The sequence below is a fragment of the Lactuca serriola genome, chromosome 4 (assembly GCF_051521515.1).
Source record: "Lactuca serriola cultivar US96UC23 chromosome 4, Lser_US96UC23_V15, whole genome shotgun sequence".
NCBI lineage: Eukaryota > Viridiplantae > Streptophyta > Magnoliopsida > Asterales > Asteraceae > Lactuca > Lactuca serriola.
Genome location: NC_136411.1, coordinates 18,557,818 through 18,572,969, shown reverse-complemented (window position 1 = coordinate 18,572,969; position 15,152 = coordinate 18,557,818). Strand labels below are relative to the sequence as shown.

The following is a 15,152-nucleotide window of genomic DNA, read 5'->3' as shown; positions in this document are numbered from 1 at the left end:
CTGTACAAAATGTTATCTTTGGTATGCATGTCTAAATACCTACTAACTCCTCCTATTCAAAAGATAGCCACCAATTTTCTCAGCAAAGTGTTGAAAAGGTACCTGCAATACAAAATCATTAACAAACATAATATATTTTAATTTTTTATTGAAGTATATGAAAATTGAAGTAGTTAGTTTAGTTAGCTACCTCATTTTCCTGTTTGATATCATGTGTAAAGAATTGTTACATATACATCCTATACAGAGTAATAAAGTAGGAAGTTATTTCCTGTAGTTTACCCATAAAAGAAAGGAAAAAAAAAACTTACAGGTTCTGTAATATAGACACGTGCCAGGTCCTTCAAAAGGTGAATTGAGAGAAACAAATACGTTTGCAGCATTCATGAGATTAATACTTAACCTCCTTCCCATAATTATTATTTGCATTTCATTGTACAATCTGTTAATCAAATTTATATGTAAAAGGGTCATCAATTTGAACTCACGTTCCAACACCTTCTTTGAATAGATGACTATAATTTCTAGCCACAATTCAACTTATAAAAAGGAAAGAAAACAACAATCTAGCTTATAAAAGATTAATAAATAGAGGGCCGGAAATTGCTTAAAGCTCAACACCAGTAATCGCTAATCAATAAGATAATACTTTGTTTTTTTAACTTCTCCAACCATTGGTGGTTGTTGAGTTGACCCGACATCTTGTTGGAAAAATCAGGGCTTCCTTCAACTTCTCTCACTTTGTCCATAAGAAGGGATGATGGGCTTACTTCCTTCAAATCAACATTCAGATTCTTAAACAAAACCTGAAAGGCCACAATAACAATAGTGAATATAGTATATTATCGGAATTGATGTTATAAACTTTTTGATTATGATGTGTGTAATATGATGTGTATGCAGAAGAGTAGGGATCTTGCTGGGTACCATAGTTTTCAGCATAACTAACCTGAACAGGAAGGGTTTGTCTGCTTGCAGCCCCACCGTATGCTTGGTACACATCCACCACACCATGTGTGGCTGCAACTGCAACTGGTTGTGCATACGAATCTTGACTGTTCACCATTGTCCTGCAACCTATATATATATATATATATATATATATATATATATATATATATATATATATATATATATATATATATATATATATATATAGTACAACTGCAACTGGTAACACTGTAACTCCCAGGCACCAAGAAGGGTATTTTTGGAAATTGTAAAAGATCAAAAAGGGTATTTCAGGAAAGTGAAAAACCCAAAAGGGTATGTCTGGAAATTGAGATACCTGAACAAGCTCTTCATTTTCAGCAGCACAATTGGGTTTATCTTCATTTTCAGTAGCACACTTGCAAAAAATTTAAACTTTTAAAACCCATCTTAGAAGGACTAAAGGTTAGAAAGGAGAAGTAATGAAGCTATGAGTTGAGAAAAGAGTAATCACAGCAAGGTCTCTAAAACAGACCTGCTGTTCAAAATGGATTTACTCCAAAATCTAAAACAGAAACATAGCTTTAACTAAATTTTATAGGAAACTATGATTATTCAGGATTCCAGAACTATAAAGAACTCCTTCTAACTCCAAAGGATGAATTAAATATGAATTTTACAAAAAGGTGTATCACTTCTGTCTCCAACAAGACAGTCAAGTGAGGTTGGCCAATTCTACCCAACTTGTAAGTAGAATTCGTCCATACCAAAATTCAGAGAAGTAAAGGACATACAAATGAAAGTCTCAGAGTTGGAATTGAATGAAAAGCATTTCCCAAGCTCCGGATATAAAATTCACATTGTGGACAATCACAACACTAGTAAAAGCTGGTGACTGCCCACTGATCTGGAGTCTGGATCAATTCTAACCAATTTATAATTGGAAATAACACCCCATCTGCTCCAGATCTTAAATTCATAATATCAGGAACATATAGAAACTTGGAATCACTCTGGATCCTTTTCCAATCCTTATAAATGATGAAAACAAAATGACATATCAGAACAGACCCGAATCAGACCTAACAGCAAAGATTCCATTCTTGCACATAGATAAAGTCCTTACCAGTGAGGTTGGCCTGCTTAAGAAAGTTAGCCAACTCAATTTGTGAACTTTGGGAACTGGTTTGGGGTCCGTTTGAGTTCTATAGCTCAAGGTATGATTTTTACAATATGACTATAGATCTGATGGAAAACAGAATCATAGGCACCCGTGATTCCGTTTGAGTTCTATAGCTCAAGGTATGATTCAAAGCCCTTTATTTTAAAGACAAAAGATCTCAAATATACATGATAAGGTTTCTCACGAAGTGTGATCTTATGCTTGCTTTCTATATATAATCCAAAGAAACACAACCATTAATTTAACCAAAAGAAACTCAACACAATTTAGATATCATGATTTGTTACTTACCCCTTTTCTGTCGGAAGGACGAGGTGCTAATTCCTTCTTGGTGACAACATGCCCTTTATTTAGACCCACAAAGAGTCCTGTGTTTGACTGTTTTGGAGCCATTGGAACCTGAAAACATAAACATATATTAGCGTAAAGCAACATACACTTCACAACAGTTCATCAACTTAGCCTATGCAGTTTTAATTCAATATGACCTGAAAACCTTACAAGCCTCAGACTACAATCAAAATGCGCAATATATATTCTTATTAAACATGAAGCTGATTACAAGATATAAATGAGTTTATGCGTGCCAATAAATTTGTAAACACCAGCAAGCTTATAAGCACATGGAAAGCATCTCGGAACTATAAGAAGATGCGGGAAAACTAAAAGTACAATGAGGGAAGAAAAACAACCTGGGCAAGAAGAATTTGAGACCAAGTAAACTTTAGTTGCTGTACATTTTACTTGCTTCTTGAAAGAAACCCCCAAATTCTTAACTCCACACCGGAGGAATATCACGTGATGTACGTCAACGAGGATGTAAGCCTGAAGTGGGCCCTCAATTCTACAATAACAAAAAGTGTATCTTGTTATATGTAACAATATGATGAAAACAATGTAAAAGGGGTTGAGTATTGAGGTGGTTTAGTAAATACTTTGCTTTCCAGACGAGATTCTATCAACTTCAGCTTCTCATCTAATTTAAACATCATCAGAGTTGGTTCTGTAAGAATAATTTCATGCAACAAATGTGATAGTCATACTAATTTAAACATCATCAGATTTGTTTCTATAAGCATGTGTAACTATTAACTCGAGAGTAACAACACAATATACTACTTGTCTTCATTTTCAGATAAGGTGCAATGGCGTTGCTGTTCAAGGTAATATCGAATATTTTTCCTATTTTTAAAATTACTAAATTACCAATATCACTTATCAGTGTGCATTCTATTCATTACCTATGTTAATGTTACAGGATCCAACAAAGATTTCAGCGTATCGTGACAAAAGGTTTCCAGGAACACAATAAGAATATGAACACGCACTCCAAAATTCAACAACCGTATACATTGGCAACATGTCTTTCTACACTACTGAAGAAAAAAATGGGATAAACCTTGTTTAAGAGATTTATCAATTTCTGAATCTAAGAGAAAAATTAATATTAGATCTGGAGGCTGATGAAGTTAAAGCAAAGAAGAACAAGGAACGTTTTTTTTGGAGATTGTAATATGGCCTTATGATGTCTTCCAAACAGAACCGAGGCAGTTAGCCCAAAAGGGTAACACAGGCTCATGTAACCCACAACTTCATCCAACTCATGCAAGTGGTGCACTTGGATTCATGGGATCTATTAATTGACCTACTTAAAGCTCATTGCATACCTCCCAGAGACTCGTTTATTATCTCTAAATATGATAGACAAACTAAACTTCAAGTCAAGAAACCTGCACAAAAAAGTGAACTTATTTTTATCACAGATTAACACATAAAACCCAATAAACAAAAAGAGAATCAGACCATATAAATTAGATATGAAATAGAACAGATAATGCTCATTAGAGAAAAGGAAGCAAAAGAGAACATTTCAATGAATCTAAAACCTATTTCCACTAACAATTAATCTTAAAAAATGAGAAGCTGGAGAGAGAACTAGCACATACCAAAGAGAATTTTCAACTGGGGAAGGAGAAAAAGAAAAAACAGAAAAAAAAAACAGAAACCCTAACCAACCTTGGTCGTTGAGATGATGGTGGATCTTTTCCCTTGACGCAAAACCCTCCATGGTATCAAGCTCAATCTCTGTAGCCCTACGATCTGCCATGTCCAAATCTCTCTCATCCTCCAGAGAATCGTCCAACCCAACCGACCTTCATAACCATTTCTATTGATTTCCAACTTGATATCATAAATTATGTTTTGACATGAGAGTGTGGGGAGGTTTCAAGAAGAACAGAGTAGAAGCAACAACGCAAAAGATAACATTAGGTATCGAGGGATAATTGAGTTTGATTAAAAAGGTTATAAAACTCGTAATAAAGGAAGACAAACCTCTGGAACAAATAAAGAAGTAGAATGTTGATGGTGATTGACCATGGAGTTTCGAGACCTTGACTTTAATGGAGCTACTGTTCTACTTGATATGGAAATCACTCTAAACTGTACCCCTTTGATCAATTTCATGGCCTGGTGACCAAAAAACCTTCGATTTCACTAAGAACCGGAACCCTAGTTCCAACAATAGTTAATTTTTAGTATTTGATTGAGAGAGAGAGAGAGAGAAAAGAACGATTGAAAGAAGGTAGAGGAGAGCATGGCGGGGTTTTTAATTTTTTCAGAATTTCATTTCCCCCTTTCCCCCACTATTAAAGGATGGAACGCGCGTTCCATTAAAAAATATAAAGCGACATCCTTAGACGACGCGCATTTTATTATAGGTGCCCTCCGTGTTTTTTTAGACACTAATTTAAGGGCGCGCAATAATGCTTGTCTTCTATCCTTAAATTTTTTGAAGAGATGACATTTTTCTAATGTCACTCTCCTTTGCGTAACATAGATCAATGAGCGTCGTATTTTGCGCGTCGTAAAAGGCCTTTTTTCTTGTAGTGAGGTGAAGCCATGGAGACTATGATTTGGGATGATTTTGTGACCCGTTTTAGGGCGGAGTTTGCACTAGCTAATGAGGTGAAATAGTTGGCGAGGGAGTTTTAGGACCTTCACCAGACAACTGAGACTATGGCAGAAATCCCTGCCAAGTTCCAAGAGAGGGTTTTGTTGGTTCCACAATATGCAGCAAACGAGGAGATGAAGAGGGTAAGGTATCATGACATGCTAAAGGATGACATCAGGGAGTTTGTGACTTTGTCAAGGTGCGAGACTCTGAATGATATGATTGCTAGAGCCCGAGAGCGAGAAGTCGATTTGGAGCACCTCGGGGAGAGGAAGTCAGAGCAGAATCAGATCACAATTGGCCAGTCGAAGAGGCCCAAGACTTAGGATTCATATTTGGGAGGCCATTAGGGTCAGGGAAGTTGTGCCAAGTGTGGGAGGAACCATGAGGGAGGATGTCAGGAGACAGACCGAGGATGTTTTAGTTATGGTTAGATGGGTCATTTCAGTAGGCATTGCCCTATGGGTCGGTTTCGATGTGTTTTCATTGCAACTAGGTAGGACACAAGGAGGCTGATTGTAGGATGTTGTGGGCTAGGGTGGTGAGTGCACCTGCTTCAATTACTTTGAGGATCACTAACAGTCATAAAAGGTAGGGTAGGAGTCCTAACAGCAAGGAGCCGATCATTGTAGTGTCAGTTGGGGGATGCTAGAGTTTCATCAGATTCCATCTCAGGGATGTTATCTTTTATTTACCTCGTGCCTTATTATTTGTATATGTGTTGTGGAATCAAGTGCTTGTATGTGTAAGGAATTATCTTCAATTTAGTTTCCATATTATTGCCTTGTTAATTTGATCAAGGATCGTCATATGCCATTTTGCATATCGAGAGTTATGAGTGGGGATTGTTTTGTTGATTTAGTTTTAGACGGTTCGGTAGTTTACTGTGGGCCACTGGTGGAAGCAATTTAGTGGTATTGCTCGGAAGAACGATAGTCAAACTAGAGTGATTGGTCCAGCATTCGGGTAGAGCCAGTTGTAGTGCAAGCTTGTTGAGTTTTGGAATTCAGCATAGAAGTCGAATATAAAGGATTGGTTAGGATTTCAGTGCAAGTAATTAAGTTCATGTTAGGTCGATATTCTCAGGATTTGAGGGTAGTCCTCACATCAGAATCTTTAAGGAAAAGATCTCAAGGAAGTTGGTTGTCCCCACTTGGGACAGCAAAGTCAGGACTTAGGAGTACTTGTGTCGCTCAGTATAGATGGCAGTTGTTTACTAAAGGACACTTGGGTCCTGATGTGTGTAAAACGCACTAGTTTTAATCCTATTACTTCAAACACAAATTAAACACATGAAAGGCAGTGAACCTATCGATTAATAGTGTAGTTTAAGCAAGTAGGGTATCGAACACAGGGAACGGTAACAATCAAATTAAGTACTAGTATTACCTAATTAAAAACAATTAATAAAAGAGGGGGTTTCCTCTAGTTTTGCAAGACTAGAAACTTAATCAAGCACTTTAAAACTCAAACAAAGACAATTAACAACTAAGAAGAATAAGAAAGGACAACTAGATTCAATGATAAAAGAGACTTCTGTTCAGATTCGATTCACTTATTCCTATGGTTGATTTCGTGGCAAGTGCAATGGATTAATATGTCAATGGTTACCGATTCCTAATGTGATTGGGTTCATGTTCATTATTACCAATCCTATAGTAGAAAAGTTAATTCAAACAATGGCCAGTTGATTAAACTAACAAGTTTCCTAGTGTTTAGTTCGTATCAAGCAAAACTTATAATAATAGTTAACCCTAGTTTCATATTCACTATTCCTAGGCATACAATCTTATATTCATAAAACTATATGAATCAATTAGTCAAGAAGATATTCATGCAACTCAATCACTTATTTGTTAACTAAAAACATTTATCATCAATACATAAGGATCTTTAATAAGCTTAACAAGATGAATAACCAAATTAATATCAATTCAACCACTCAATCAAACCATATTCATAAGATTATCTCATCCAAACAGAAGTAAAAAGCTTTTAGCTCATATCTAAAGCAAGTAATAACCTAAAATCAAAATCTAATGATTCAAACATGGTTCAAAACAAAGATTAAGAAAAGAAGAATGATTATTTGCCTTTGATTCTCTTCTAAATTGTCTCTTATGTTGCAATCTCGAAAATAGCAGCTCCAAGAACCCTTCTGGTCTTCAAAAGTCGCAGCTAGCCTCCACAAAAAGTTAGGGTTCCAATGAGAAGAGTTTTTATATATAAATTCTGAAAACAGCGTCAACTCGACGAGTTTTCACCAAAAACTCGTCGAGTTTTTTCGATAATCCGCGTATATAGCGTGTACGGCAAGGCATCTTCGAATCTGGAACATTCTAACTAACTCGTCGAGTTTGTGCTAAAAACTCGTCGAGTTTCTTTTGGAATCAACATTTTCTCAAAACACGAAAGTCGTCCGAAATTGTGTCTAGTTTTCATAACATTTTGAATCTCGTCAATCGGAGTTGCGGTTCATGAGATATGGTTAAAACACTGATGAGGGGTCAAGCTGTCCAACAACATCCTTCTTTCTTCAAAATCCAAGATCCAAGCTTCCAATCACTCAATCCTCTTCCTTTCTCACCCGAGCATGTCTTTTATTGCTGAAATTGAAATATTAAGCTAATTAAGTATCTTTTGTTCATAAAATGATATAAAATCAACAATAATTAATAAGATAATGAATGATTTCTATGACTAAATCAGCTCATATCAAAATACCCCACACTTGACTTTTACTTGCCCCCAAGCAAAACCGAATTTTAGCACACTAATACCACATAAGACAATCCCAATCGAACCCAGCCATGATGCCAAGACCGCAACGCATGCATTTGTGTCTAAAATTTTCCTAAGAACCCCCCTCAATTCTAAATACTCACAATCCTCATAAACAATCGCCCACTTCTTTCGAACAACGCTCATTTTATGCATCCCTCCAAATCCATCCCCAGAAAACTTTCTTAACCTCAAGTCATTTTTGGTTAAATCCCCAAGCATACATACAATAAAATAACCTAGAAAAGAAAATTACAAATAAAAGACAAATACAACTTTTGATTGAATATTTTATACTTTGTAGCTTTTCTTCATGATATTCTTCTTTGTCTTCACAGCTTTGTAGATTCTTTATTCAAACATTTCATCACTTTTTTTTTCAACTTTTTTTTCTCTTTTTTTTCACACACTTTTTCCATTCAAAACTAAAAACCTATAAAAACATATGCTTAAGCAAAGGAAATTAACTTCATCCTTTATTGGTTAAAGGCATTAGTCTAGTGTGCAACGACTACTTAAGCTTTCCTGGATACATTTCTGGTACACGATGCTAAACATGTTGTGATCCTCAAACTAAGCGAGGTTGTGTTATTGTCCCATTATTTCACTAGAATAAAGGGGGGCACAAATGCACTATAACGTATATTGGCTCAACTAAACATTTGGGTCTTCATAGAATCATCAAACACAATACTAGCATGGAATCCTAATTGCTTTACCAAAATTTTCTAAATTAGGCCCTAGCAATTTTTATGCAAATTTTTAAAAATTAAACCTAGGATTCTAATATAACTAATGTAATCAACCCCCTACCCCAAACTTAATTTATGCAATGTCCCCATTGCATGTTATGCATGATATAGAACATAAAAGTAAAGAGAGAATTGGAACAGACTCCCCTGGGATAGAAGTTGCGAGGTTGATATTCTTCTTTTGAGCTCCTTCTTTAGCTGACTTTGGACATGGGAACAATTCATCCACGCCTTGGGTGTCAAATCTCGTGTGGTTATGCTCCAATATATAGAGGAAAAAAAATGTTGGAAATTGCTCAGAAAATAATCATTGATAACACAACCAATTGCCTCCTTAAATTGTAGTCAAATCACCAACTCAAAGGTAAGACATGCCACCAACTCGCCGCGAATAAAGTGAACTTGAAAACTTCAGGTTCTGGATTCTTCGAAGGAACTCGTCGAGTTTCTTTAAATAACTCGACGAGTTTTTCTCTCTGTGAGCAACATATTCCCCAACTTCATTTTTTCGATTAGTAGTATTTCCCTTCATTCTTCTATAGCATAACATATCTTTTTAGTTATTTTGTTCACCACTCTTGCGAATAAACGTAATCCTCTCACTCTTCTCGTTTTAGACTCGATTTCACATTTATTCCTCACGCTTTAACAATTTGATCGATTCTCGCCCTAACTTCTGCAAAGATCAAAATCAAGAACCAAATAATAAAAAAGAAAACAATCATTAAATTAAAATCCTACACTACCCTAATAAACTAGAAGTTCAAAAAGAAAAAGAAAAGCAAACTTCTAATGACGGGTTACCTCCCGCAAGCGCTTCTTTTTGTGCGAGTCTTTAGCTGGACTCTCAACTTAATAAACTTCCAATAAAGTCAATGCTAATCCATCTGTTGCATTGAATATCTTCTTTGGTGGACCAATTTGTAAAATTTGGCTCTTTGCTTCTATAATTGGCCAAACGAGCTTGAATATATAAAACCCAAGAATCTTGATAAGGGTTGGGACCGGTTGGATACTAATCAGAAATGGATCGCGTTTCATAACTTTCTCCAAAGTTGGAATCATCACCCCATCCTTCGAAACACAAACTGGAAATACAGGGGGCCATGTCGTGGTAATGGTCAAATCACAGCTTGGTTCCTGCAATTCATCTTATTCTCGTTCTTCATTTGACCCTTCTGCTAGCAATCTTTCCAGCTCCTCCAAATCTCTTTCTGGATTAAATTCTTCATCTTTTAACTCTAGCTCTTGTAACTCAGATTGCTCTTTTTCATTAGGCAAGATGTTATCTAACCATCTTCCAAATTTCATCAAATCCTCATCTGAGTCATATTCCTCATCTTCTTGCTCAATTTCTTGTACTACTTCCTCAAGAAAAACATCAAAAGCATCGAGATTTGGAAAATACATAATAATATTATACTAAAATTTAAAATAGAAAACGTGTAACTTTATATGAGATAAATCTCACACAAAGGATTGATAACACTAGCAAATAAAATTAACTATTAGAACTGTTCCCCAGCAACGGCGCAAAAAACTTGATGTGTGTAAAACACACTAGTTTTAATCCTATTACTTCAAACACAAATTAAACACACGAAAGGTAGTGAACCTATCGATTAATAGTATAGTTTAAGCAAGTAGGGTATCGAACACAGGGAACGGTAACAATCAAATTAAGTACTAGTATTACCTAATTAAAAACAATTAATAAAAGAGGGGGTTTCCGCCAGTTCCTATAAAAGGGGATCGTTTTTCTTTGTCTTTTGTAAGGTTGGCAGAGTGTGGTTAAATCCAAGTGGGGGAGAACCGTTTAGATTTCGGGGATAGAATCTGGTGCAAAACTAAAGAGAGTTCTACATCCCAGTCGAGAGGGAAGCCAGTTCAATTGGCAGTCTGGATAGAGCTCGCACAAGGTTTGAGGTCCAGAAACATTCAACGATAGGATGGCACATTTATAGTAATGCATGGAAGACATGTGATTCGATCCAGGTTGAGGGTTGTGTTAGAGCATCTCTGCATGTTCTTTTCTGATGAAGGCTTTGGGTTTCGAAGCATGACCGAACATCTGATTGGAGTATAGTCGGATACGAGTTCAACTCAAGATGATCATGGTTGGCTCGGTAGTTAAATAGTAAGACCATGGGGTGGTTCCATGGAAGTATGGAAGTGTTGTAAGACTATGGGGCGACCGTAGCATTCACAAGGTTGACAAGAAGTTGTAGGAGTGTTGTAAGACTATGGGGTAGCTATAGCATTACCAAGGAGGATAAGCTATCAGATGTGTTGTACGTTTGTGATGTAGCCGTAGCATTCACCAGAATGAGGTAGGACATTGTAGGAGTGGCTGTTAGACTAAAAGAGGATCAGCATATGCCTAGGTCGAGGTGAAGAGTATTGTCAGAGGATTATTCTTTGTTTGGAATGAGGATCGTTGGATCCGAGGCGAGACTAGGCCTATACAGCACTCGATTGGGTGAGACCCATGGGCGAGGCCCATTCGATTATGCAAATTGGGTGAGACCCATAAGCGAGGTCTATTTGCTTGTAATATAGTGGATGAGACTCGATGGAGATTAGATGAGAAAAGTATTGGATCATGTTTAGGGTGAGATGACTCTGTGGTTAGTGGTTGGTAACCGTGTGGTGGTTATGCGAGTGTAGCCCTTATTAGTTAGACTCTTAGTCGGAGCCTTGTGGCGGAACTAGGTCTGAGACTGCTAGTCTCCGTGGTGGATTGGGGATTTTATATCTCGGTTTAGTTGAAGGTCGTCATGGAATCGGAAGATTTCGGATAGAATGCAAGTGTAAATGTTTGGATTTTGGGACATGAGTTATGTTCTTAGTTGACACAAGGGGTTGAGACTCACGTTAGGAGTCACCTTTGTTTATATGAAAGATCTTTTCAACAACAAGGTGTGGTTAGGATTCTATCTGCCAAAAGTGTCAGCTAGATGATTTAGGACCGAAATGATTTATTTCAGTTCAGATTGCATAGATAAGTCCTATTGATAGTATTTCAGAATGATTTTGCTTGTTGGGAAGTCAGATACGGTATTGGATTCCTGGATTTGTGCTGAGTAGTGATGGTTGTCCTTCATTGGTTAAGGCAAGTGGGGGCACACATTTATTCTTCATAAGTATACGAGTTCTGCTAAGAACGGGTTCGATTATTGGAAGGCTATCATATGTTGGGGTCGACTTTCTTCAGGGATCTGGAAGAGTTGGTCGGATCGTCTGATTGTCTTGAGAGTAGCAAGGAGTGATTTCAAGGACGAAATCTAGTTTAAGTGGGGGAGAATTGTAACACCATATTTTGAATCGTTTCATAATACAGGGCCATGACCCGAAGATTAGTTGTTATAAGGCTTCGCGCCTTGGGGGAAAGAGAGATTTAGACCCCTTTGGATATGGGTAATGTCGATTAGGTGATCCGAGAGTCCGGCCAGTGCTTTGGGGCCCAAGGGTATAACCGTAAAGTGATAGTTTGGGTTTTTTTTGAATTATGGATTTAATTTCGGAATGTCTTAAGGAAAAGGAGAGCTGATAGGGTTGTATAGATTCTCATTACCTTTCCGTGGATATAAAGATCGTCGAAAACGGAGTTGGAACGAAGAATTTATGGTTGTTTGAAGTTAGAAGGTTTTGGGCTTAGTCTAGTACGTTGGGCATACCTGGAGTATGCTAGGCGTACTAAGCATACCTGGAGTACGCTGGGTGTACCTGGAGTACGTTGGGCGTACGAGATCAATGTACAAGCCCCTTTTTGTGGTTTGATCTCTACTTAAGCTCCTTAACTTCCTCAAACCTATTCCATTCTCAGCCTCCACCTCTCCAACACCCTCCCTTGAAACCTAACCCAAGTTTGAGCCTTTGATAAAAAGGTGTTTTTAAGTGATTTGGAGTGTTCTTGGTTCATCTTGGAGAAAAAGGATCTCATTGGAGAAGTGTTGGTTGCATTGGATCTAGTAGATCTAGACTTTGTTCACCTTGATCCTTATTCTAGAGGTATAAAGTTCGAATCTTGATATTGCATTTGATGGATCTAGCTAGTCTTGGGTGTTATGAGCTTTTGGTCACTTTAGTGCATAAAGTATAGATCTTGAATGTTTGTGACCTTGTTATGGATAAATTTGGAAACTTTATCCATCTAAACATCATATTGATTCAAATCTCAAATCTTGAGACTTGGACTTCATGGATTAAGTTGGAAAAGATGCACATTTGGTCCCTTTAAGACATAAAGACTAGATTTTGGTTGGTTGGACCATTCTAATGGATAAAGTTGGAAACTTTATCCATTATGGAGTTATTAGGAGCCATAAAAATGTCAACTTTATGGGTTTTGATGAATCATACTTAAGGTAATGCTCATATTATGGGCTTAAATGGATAAAAATGGGTTTTGGGTCCCATTAAGACATGAAAACGAGTAAAGTTGACAAATTTATGAATTAAGACCTTATTTAGAGGTTAGATCTGAGTTTGTACATTTTGGTCTTAAGCATTAAGTGCTTAATATTAGGTTTTGGTCAATTGATGAGTACGTTGGGCATGTGTATGCGTACGCTCAGTGTAAGGCAAGACGTCCCCATCGTTGAGCTTTAGCAAGTTGTAACTTGTGCTTCAGTGGACCGTATGTAGGGCGTGCGAGTTGGGTACATAGGGCGTACTCGTGAGGTCTTCTTTTGGTCCTTGGGTCTCTTGGATTTTAGGTCGTGGGTTATTGGATCAAATATGAGAAGGGTAAAATGCTATTTTACCCATTGGAAGTATAGAATATTGATTGGACATTGGATTTTGGGAAATGACCTTAATTATTGATTAGGATATTTGATTATGTCCATTGTATGGTTTCTAGTAGCAGTAGCGCGTGTGTCTCGGTTTATCTCGGATTTCAATGAGTCTCCTCCCAGTGTTTGGTGGATCCAAGGCACCAATGACGGCCCATGGATTATTGTTATGTGTATGATAGATGTCTATGAGATTCTTACATGTATTGTATGTGTTTGCATATATACCGGGGAGGGCCCGTTTCCAGCCAGGGCCTATTAAGTGTGTAGTATGCTAGCTTTCTTTGTGACTCTTGCATGGCTTTTCTGTGTTTGAATGTATATCCGGCAGGTCCCGATGCCAGATAGGGCCTGATGGGTGTGTTGGGTGGGACCCGTCACATGTTACTGACAGATTTGTTCTGGGCGTGGCTTGATGGTTTTCGGGCGAGAACCATTGTATGTGTGGTTTGTGGTATTCTAGGGAACTCACTAAGCTTTGTGCTTACGGTTTTGAAGGTTATTGTTTCAGGTACTTCCAGTTCGAAAGGGAAGGGCCCGACTTGACTGCAGCACATCCACCCATGTTTCTGCAACTTGATGATTTTGGGGTTGTACTCTGCTAACTGTTTTATTATGATATGCATTTGAATGTTTAAAAAAAGATAATTGGTGTTTATGGTAAAACTACAAATGAAAATTTTACCTTTTAATTTTTGGGACGTTACATGGCCATTGAACCACCCGGATCCCTAAAATGTTATAATAGCCAACCATGCAAAAAAGACTAACGATCCGAGATATAAGAATATCAATAAAATGAATATTGTGTCCTAACCACATGCGTCATACAATCACTGGTTCACGATACATCATCACACCATCTAACCACTAGAATTATAAGCTCAAGTTACAACACCGATCTTTCCATCATTCCATTGCTGGCCTGAGGAGTCACAACCAGCACTACAGGGGCCTAAATATGCTCAATCATCATCCCACTAACTTATAGAAATGAATCAACATCCCTATCAACACTTACCAAGCACAACATGAGTCATACAATTCTATAAAACACAATCCTTCCGTAGTCCAAGCTGCTACCGATGCAAAATCAGACGAAAACATGGTCGCACGAGACCATAAAATAAATAGACAGTGGAATGCTTGTTCCAACTGAAAGCAATAAATCAAATGAGAACCATGCCATAAACTTGAACCAATAGTTCTTAGGCTATCTTATTTTGTCCACATGAAATCCCCATAACAATATTTGATGAACTACCACATTACACACCCCCAAGGAGAACACACAATGATCCCATATCTACTGCATTCCTTTTTCATTACAACCTAACCCAAATGGTGAAGTACAATCGGATCCAATTGATTGGTGAACCTCAACCGCTAACAAAAACATTCTCCTAAACATCTAAAATAATATCCTAAATCTTAGGTAAAACTATATAGATCTCCATCAATGTGTAACTCACCTGGTAAAACTCTCAATCCATAGGAAAATTCCAAAATCACTCAAAATGTTGTTACAACCATGATCAGATCGAACCTAATTACCAACCTTATAGACCTGACATCCCAAGCAGAACTTTTAAATTGATTAACAAATCAACCACTATCCATCACGACCAAAGATAACCTTTCCATACCACGAGCTAACCATGTTCTCTATACCGGTACACAACCTGAGTTTCTCAAATGCTCCTTTATCAAGCTCTTAGTACTTTCGAAAGGAACTATTGATCACATAACAAGTTTCT

At 37.3% G+C, this 15,152-nt stretch overlaps 1 long non-coding RNA gene across 1 annotated transcript; it reads right to left on the bottom strand.

Annotated features, from left to right (window-relative positions):
- Positions 1-2,814: 2,814 nt before the first annotated feature.
- Positions 2,815-3,845, bottom strand: LOC145099968 (uncharacterized). Its single transcript, XR_013704733.1, has 3 exons — positions 3,781-3,845; positions 3,049-3,116; positions 2,815-2,957 (listed from the first exon to the last, which is right to left on the bottom strand). It is a non-coding gene; the product is annotated as an uncharacterized LOC145099968 (long non-coding RNA).
- Positions 3,846-15,152: the final 11,307 nt, after the last annotated feature.